Below are 8905 nucleotides of genomic sequence, written 5' to 3'. Positions count from 1 at the left end.
GATTTTGTTGATGTTAGTGGCCCACATCAACCTCAGACCAGACACTGCTTCATAGAACACCATCCCTACCATTAGGTAGAGTGAAATTGTTTCCTTAGGGGGTCAATCCTGACTGACTCAAGGTTGATTCAGCCTTCCATCCTTCTGAGGTTGGTAAAATGAGGACCCAGATTGCTGGGGGCAATGTGCTGACTCTGTAAACTACTTAGAGAGGGCTGTAAAGCACTGTGAGGCAGTATATAAGTCAAAGTGCTGTTGCTATTGCTTAGGCAGCGCAAGTTGTGAGTTACAGGAGCACCAAAGTTGGGGGGAAAAAAGAGTTATATGGTATGTAGCTTATTTTATGTTCTCTGAATTAGTTTGTGACTGGTTTCAGGAGCAAAGGAAGATGAATCTGTTGCCAGTGTTGAGAAAAGATTCAACCAATAGCTTAGAAGATATAAAATGGAAAGTTTGCCATCTTATTTATTTACTTATTAAATTTATATGCTGCGCATCTCTGATTGTACAAAGAGTCTCTTGTCCTTTGTCTTAAGCTGAAAGATATCTTAAGAAAGGCACAAGGGAAGCCGTTCCCTTCTCAAAACTCACAATGATAAAAAAAAGGTGAACTATTACATCCTTTTATCTGGGGACCTCAATCTTTCTCTCAAAGGTGCTTTTTTATATATACTCCTCCTTTACAATGCCTTAGTAAGGCTACACTTGGAATACTGCATCCAGTTTTGGTCACCACGATGTAAAAAAGATGTTGGGACTCTAGAAAGAGTACAGAGAAGAGCAACAAAGATGATGAGGGGACTGGAGGCTAAAACATATAAGGAACGGTTGCTGGAATTGGGTATGTCTAGTTTAACGAAGAGAAGGACGAGGGGGGACATGATAGCAGTGTTCCAATATCTCAGGGGCTGCCGCAAAGAAGAGGGAGTCAAGCTATTCTCCAAAGTGCCTGAAGGCAGGACAAGAAGCAACGGATGGAAACTAATCAAGGAGAGAAGCAACCTAGAACTGAGGAGAAACTTCCTGACAGTTAGAACAATTAACCAGTGGAACAACCTGCCTCCAGAAGCGGTGAATGCTCCAACACTGGAAGTTTTTAAGAAGAGACTGGACAGCCATTTGTCTGAAATGGTGTAGGGTTCCTGCCTGAGCAGGGGGTTGGACTCGATGACCTNAGCTGCATCATTAGCCACTTTAAACCCCTCCAATCCATACATGAAGCAAACTGACACCCACCATAAAGATGTGGCACGACCACGAACACGAAGCCAAACAACAGCAATGAAGCTCACCATCTCAAATCCCCCTGCAACTCAAACTAACCTGAGCACAACAAAGCCCCCACCCAAACAGAACACTCCCCCAGCCAATCAGCACACAGCCAACCCCCCATCCAATCAGAACACAGCCAAGCTCCCACCCAATCAGCTCAAACCCCACTGGCAGTTAAAAGGAAGAAACAGCTGCGATCACACACACTACTCCCAGAAGCATGAAGCTGAAGACACCAGCCTGAAGATGACGAATGTGACTTCGTCGAAACATCGCCAAGACACTTCTAATTCTACGCGGGAGAAAACCCGAATAACTAAAGACCTACATATATATATATAAAGAATCAGTTCTGTCCTGTTCTTTCTTCTATTTTCTTTGTTTGTTTTATTTCTTCATTTGATTTTTATTCTGCCTTTATTATTGTTTATAAATAAATCAAGGCTATGATGACACCTCATATTCCTTCCTCCTCCTATTTTGCCCACCATAACAATCCTATGAGGTGGATTAGGATAAGAGAGAGGGGGACTGGCCCAAAGTCATCCAGTTGGCTTCTATAACTAAGACAGAACTAGAACTCACAGTCTCCTGGTGATTGGCCCTAGGTTCCTCAGACAGCTTTCATGCCTAAGACGGGACTAAAACTCACCATCTCCTGGTTTCTAGGCTGGCACCTGAACCACTAGACCAAACTGATTTTGTTGATGTTAGTGGCCCACATCAACCTCAGACCAGACACTGCTTCATAGAACACCATCCCTACCATTAGGTAGAGTGAAATTGTTTCCTTAGGGGTCAATCCTGACTGACTCAAGGTTGATTCAGCCTTCCATCCTTCTGAGGTTGGTAAAATGAGGACCCAGATTGCTGGGGGCAATGTGCTGACTCTATAAACTACTTAGAGAGGGCTGTAAAGCACTGTGAGGCAGTATATAAGTCAAAGTGCTGTTGCTATTGCTTAGGCAGCGCAAGTTGTGAGTTACAGGAGCACCAAAGTTGGGGGGAAAAAAGAGCTATATGGTATGTAGCTTATTTTATGTTCTCTGAATTAGTTTGTGACTGGTTTCAGGAGCAAAGGAAGATGAATCTGTTGCCATTGTTGAGGAAAGATTCAACCAATAGCTTAGAAGATATAAAATGGAAAGTTTGCCATCTTATTTATTTACTTATTAAATTTATATGCTGCACATCTCTGACTGTACAAAGAGTCTCTTGTCCTTTGTCTTAAGCTGAAAGATATCTTAAGAAAGGCACAAGGGAAGCCGTTCCCTTCTCAAAACTCACAATGATAAAAAAAAAAAGTGAACTATTACATCCTTTTATCTGGGGACCTCAATCTTTCTCTCAAAGGTGCTTTTTTTATATACTCCTCCTTTACAATGCCTTAGTAAGGCTACACTTGGAATACTGCATCCAGTTTTGGTCACCACGATGTAAAAAAGATGTTGGGACTCTAGAAAGAGTACAGAGAAGAGCAACAAAGATGATGAGGGGACTGGAGGCTAGAACATATAAGGAACGGTTGCTGGAATTGGGTATCTCTAGTTTAATGAAGAGAAGGACGGGGGAGGGGGGACATGATAGCAGGGCTCCAGTATCTCAGAGGCTGCCCCAAAGAAGAGGGAGTCAAGCTATTTTCCAAAGCGCCTGAAGGCAGGACAAGAAGCAACGGATGGAAACTGATCAAGGAGAGAAGCAACCTAGAACTGAGGAGAAACTTCCTGACAGTTAGAACAATTAACCAGTGGAACAACCTGCCTCCAGAAGCGGTGAATGCTCCAACACTCCTTCAAAAATTCTTCTCTGACCTGTCGGTAAACAGACTTTACCACATCCCAAGGACGGACTCGTCCCCCAACCTGAGCTACTGGAGGTTCCAGGCTTCCAACTTTATTATTATTATTATTATTATTATTATTATTATTATTATTATTATTATTATTATTATTATTATTATTATTATTATTATTATTATTATTATTATTTTAAATAGCAATTTCGTAACGGTAATCTTCTATTATTTACATTTCCCCCCCCTTATTCTTCTTTAGATACATTTGTCCTTGTTGTCCCGTTGTTTCTTATTTGCATTTTTCTTCCTTCATACTATACTTCATACTAAGAATAATACATATTATTATTACCATACATTATTATACACACATTTTCCACTTTTAACCTTTCCACATTTATTCTCCTCTATTATTTCTAGTCTCCCACCAGTCATACCACTTGTTCCATATTAGACAGTACTCTGTGTCTTCCTTTTCTTTTATCTCTTTTGTTAATTTGTCCATCTCAGCACAGTCCAGGATTTTTCTTATCACTTCTTCCTCTGATGGTATATTCTCATTTTTCCAGAACTGTGCGTATGCTATTCTTGCTGCCGTTGTTATATGTAGAATTAAGTACCATATTTCTTTACTATATTTTCTGTTAAAATACCCAGCAAAAAGATATCTGGTTTCCAGTCTACGGGTTGGTCTATTATTTCTTCCATCCATCTTCTTATTTTAGTCCAGTATTTTTTCACAACTGGGCATGTCCACCACCAGTTCTGAAGAAGGTTGGGAACTGAACAAAACCGAAGAAGAAGCTTCTTGGAGGAGAAGCGAAACGTCTTCAAGGAAAAATAAAGAAAGTCCAGTTGCCTTTTGAAAAAGCACCTTTGGGACATCAATGACCTGGATAACGGAGAATCTCCATAGAACCTCAATCTTTCTCCAACCTGCGGTCCTTCCCAGGAACGTTGGATTCTGGCCTACGTAGCCGAAATACTTTGGAAGTTGTAGTTCCTAGAAATTTGGCGAGCCCCGACTTGAGGGCGGCTGATTTACATCCTACTTCTAAAACTTATTATTTCTGGTTTTCATTTCACGTATGCTGTCTAAACCCAATCAGTCATTGGGCAGGTCAACGATGAAAGGAACATATCATACCCGGCAAGCCTATAAAAGCATTCTCTCCTAGCTCTGGGAGCGGCCTTCTGGAGAGGGGGGAGTTGAGCCAGGAGGGGACCACAGAAAAAAAAAAGTCACACAAGCAGCGAATGCCCAGGTATCCTTTGCCAAACTCTGATCTGTAGGAGGTTTGGGGAGTGAAGCACATTTGACTGATGATTGTTGGGGCTCCAGATGACTTGGGCTCCAAGCCAACTTTCTCAAGGCTTATCTTTCCTGCTGTCACTCCAGCTCCTGGAAAAAAAAAAGGTTAAAAAGGAGAGGAAAATCAAGGTGTTCCCTGGCTGGCTGGCTGGCTGGCTGGCTGGCAGGAATTCCCAAACATTCATGTGACCACAAGAATGCCTATGCGCACGTCTCCTTTTCTCCACCCAAACAAGGTGGGCCCAGATGCCTACCTGGATGGATTGCCCGTAGCAGTGTTCTTTTTCACTGGCTGTCAGATGTGAGCCTTTCTGTCTGGACCCAGCGCCCATCCGAAGGGCTGTCCTGGTGTGTGGGGTTAATTTATTTTATTTTGTTTTTATTTTCTAAGGGTCAAAAGAGCAAGGGCAAGGAAGTTGCTCCCCCCCCTACAGAAGTTGCTTCTGGGCAACAGGTAGCTTTCCTTCCCTCCTTCCCCCGGGGGCGCCAGGGCTACACATCCCAGCTTTGCAAATACTTCTTATCTCTTGGTGAGAGACGTTGTGCAAACTCTTCTTAGCAAGTTTCCTTTCAGCTTTTCTGCTCCATTGCCAGCCCTCCTTGACAAGCTGCCCATCAGCTCTGGATTCTGTTGTGGGAGTTTCCATTACATCAATTGAGTTCCAGGATGCACTCAGCTTCAAGACATTAAGGGCCTCTCCCTTCATTGACAGGTGGACTGGAAAACTGTGTTGTTGTTTTTTTTCTGGGTGTTTGGTAGAACTCAGGCGCTTGATGGAGAGGAGAGGATTCTTAACCCAGGTTTACAGATACTCCTCGACTTACGACCATAAGTGAGCCCCAGGTTTCTGTTGGAGTCCAGTGTTTCTCAACCTTGACAATTTTAAGGCATGTGGACTTCAACTCCCAGGATTCCACAGCCAGCTGGCTGTGGAATTCTGGGAGTTGAAGTCCACATGCCTTAAAATTGTCAAGGTTGAGAAACACTGTGTTAGACAGTGGTTTAAGTGAGTTTTGCCTCATTTTACGACCTTTCTTCCTTCCCCGTTGACTTTGCTCATCAGAAAGTCGCAAAAGGGGATCACGTAGCCCAGGAACACTGCAACCGTCATAAATATGAGTCAGTTACACCAAGCGTCTGCATTTTGATCACGTGACCGTGAGAATGGTGCAATGGTCGTAAGTGTGAAAAACAATCACCGCTCACTTTTTTTCAGTGCCGTTGTGACTTCAAATGGTCACTAAATGAACTGCTTTAAGTGGAGGACTACCTGTGTGTGTGTATGTGTGTGTGTGTGTGTGTGTGTGTGTGTGTGTGTGATTCTCACCTGGGTCAACACAATCTATCCTTTGCATGGGGCCCTCTTCCCCACCGATGTGACAGCACCCTCCCCCCTTGAAGGCGTTGAAGTGGCTGTCAATCTATTTGTTTATTCATTTTAATTATTTGTAAAATTTATTGGCCGCTCCTCCTTCCCACCGGGCCGAAGGTCACAAAAAGAGATTTCATGACTCCGGGATGCTGCAATTGTTATAAACACGAGCCAGTAGCCAAGCATCCATATTTTGATCGTGTGACCACGGGCACGCTGCGACGGTCATAAGACACTTTTTTCACTGCTGCTGTAACTTCGAACGGTCACTGAATGAATAGCTGTAAGTTGAGGACTACCTGAACTCCTGAACAGCTGACACAAGTTCAAATTCTGAGCCTGCTAAGAAGTCAACGCAGGGCCTTCTCTGTCAATCAAATCAGGAACATGACTTCCAAGCTTTTCTCGGTGAAAATAGCATATTCTAATCTCCACCTAGTCTTGGTGAAAAGGACGACGGCACACCTGCCATTATACACTGCTAAAATTGTACTTTGTGTATTTATTTTGCTGTAGCCTGCTCTTTGCTGGCGTCACAAACAGAGCATATTAGTAAATGCACAGTTACGGACAGATTTTCTCTGTCTCTCTCTCTCTCTCTTTCCCACAACTGAAACTAAACATCAGAATAGTTTTGGCTGGAAGGGTGCTTCTGCCATAAAATTTCCAAGTAGCCTCGGACAAGCCATTGGCTTAAACTTCCCATTGGCAGCCTGCAGGTTTCAGGTCTGGGAATAATTTAGAAAGTTGTTTTCGGTTTGGGAGGGAAAGGTTGGTAGCTCTCCTGAGAAAAGGAGGGGGGGGTTTGTAACTTTTAGAAGTCCTTGGGGTATTTTGGCCAGAAATTCAGAGGGTCCTAAGCCCAAGTCTTCTGCAGATTCTATTGCCCCCAACCCATGCTTTGCCCTGTCGACATTCCACAGCCAATTGATTGATTGATTGGTTTAATTTGATGTCTCTGGGTAACTGCGGATGGCATACAACATACCAGGCAAAACAATTTAAAGTATTGAAACAAGTAAAACACTATAAAATAAATGAATATGGTGTCGAATAAAACTTACTGTTGGATGTTAATACAACCAGCAAATGGGGTCCTTAACACACGCAGGGGGTTTATAACATCTTTGTGGCTCTTCTCTGAACTCTTTCTAGAGTCTCAACCTCTTTTTTATATTGTGGGGACCAAAACTGGATGCAGTATTTCAAGTGTTGATTCCTTGGCTTGTCCGATGGGATTTTGGAAGAGACATTAGATATCCCACTTCTGGTCCAATAAACATTGCAAAAAGGCAACCCTGTTTAAAGGAAGCAAATAAAAACCACTGAGGCACAGATGACGTTACCTAGTTTGGGTCACGAAACGTCTGCAAGAAAACAGCCAAGCTCAAAGAACACCATTCTTTTTATGGAACCTACTGTGTGTGTGTATGTGAATGAGATGAGATAAAAAAAAAAAAGGGGGGGGGGGGGAAAGAAAGCAAAACAGACTGCACAAATATAGAAACCGCAAACGCTGAGATTGAGCAGGAGATTGAAGACGAGAAGAAGCACACGCCCTTCGGCAATACGTATTCCCCTCCCAGCTTGATAACTATTTTCATCCAGGGATGTTTTAATGCAGCCCAAATGATAACCTTCTCACTGCTGTTTAGAAAAGCCAGATTCTCTGAGCTCATCTAGGGACGTGTGAGGCCTGCAGAAGAGAGCTTTGATTTGCCAAAAACTAAGGTTTTTGCATCACCTCACAACTCACAACTCGGGTCTGAGGGTTGCACACCCTGGTGTCGGCTTGGATGGAAGGGGGGCAGAAAAAATGCAAACCAATAAGCAAATAAATCTATATAAATAAAAATGTAAATGTTCGTTTGTTCAAAATCTTAAATCTCCGAAAGTTCTTCTCCGATTGCTTTGAAACTTTGATACAACGTTGCATTCGAATACACGTGTGTTTTTATATACCTACTATTATATAGATGTCACACCTGTGACAGGTAAAAACATGCTCTTTAAAGCATAAAAACATGCTTTAATGAGCAACGTCGTAGAAGCAACAATTTTGACAGGACCTTTCAAAGGTGAAGATGTCCTCATTCCTCGCATTCCTATGATTCCAAGGGATATGCCATTTCAATTTAAGAGATTGCAATTCCCAATTCGATTGGCGTTTGCAATCACCATCAACAAAGCTCAGGGCCAATCTTTAGAATTGTGCGGTTTAGATCTAGACACGGATTGCTTCTCACATGGACAATTATATGTTGCGTGTTCTAGAGTCGGCAAACCAGACCATCTCTATATCTGCACAGACAATGGAACAACAAAAAATATTGTATACCCACAAGCATTGTGAAATTAAACATATTACAAACGTGCGCTTTCTCTTTTCTTTCTTTTCCATTTAACCAGACTGAGCCACAGCAACGGGTGGCTGGGTACAGATAGTACATAAATAAGGCTGTTCAGAAGCAGGGATGGAAGGAAGAGCCTTCACTGAAGGAAAGTTCCCTCCCCCCTTGAAGATCTGCCCAAGGCAATTGGCAGTATGTTTCCAGATACACATTCTGGCATCCCACTGAGAGAGTTATTTTTAACCTAGCAGGAGACATCTCTGCTCCCCAAGGCTCCTGGGCTAAACTCAAACAAAGGTGGAAATGCAGATAATTGACTTTGCCATTTTTTCAGCTTAAGTCTATTGAGACTTATGCAGATGCTCTTAAATTCCACCACTTTTGTCTCTGCGGATGTCACCCTGGTTTTTTTTTTCATCCTCCTGTGCTAACATTTAAGGACAGCAGATTTTCAAGCCTTTTTTTTGAATCAGATCTACCTAGTTTCATCTCCCACAACAGAGGCACAATTTTTTATTTCCTAGCAAGGTGGTGTCAACCCTCAAGGCCAGGGGTAGGCAACCTTGGCTCTTTTATGACTGGTGGACTTCAACTCCCAGAATTCCCGAGCCGGCCATGCTGAGGGGAAAGGGAGAATTTCCAGGCTGAGCCATGCTGGCTCAGGAATTCTGGGAGTTGAAGTCCACGAGTCATGAGGGGGCCATAGTTCCCCCATGCTGGCTCAGGAATTCTGGGAGTTGAAGTCCACGAGTCATAAAAGAGCCAAGGTTGCCTACCCCTGCCCTAGACCAGGGGTAGGCAA

The sequence above is a fragment of the Protobothrops mucrosquamatus genome, unplaced genomic scaffold, assembly GCF_001527695.2.
Source record: "Protobothrops mucrosquamatus isolate PMUCROS unplaced genomic scaffold, P.Mucros_1.0 scaffold1555, whole genome shotgun sequence".
In the NCBI taxonomy this organism is placed as follows: Eukaryota; Metazoa; Chordata; class Lepidosauria; order Squamata; family Viperidae; genus Protobothrops; species Protobothrops mucrosquamatus.
Note: the sequence above shows the minus strand (reverse complement) of the source record.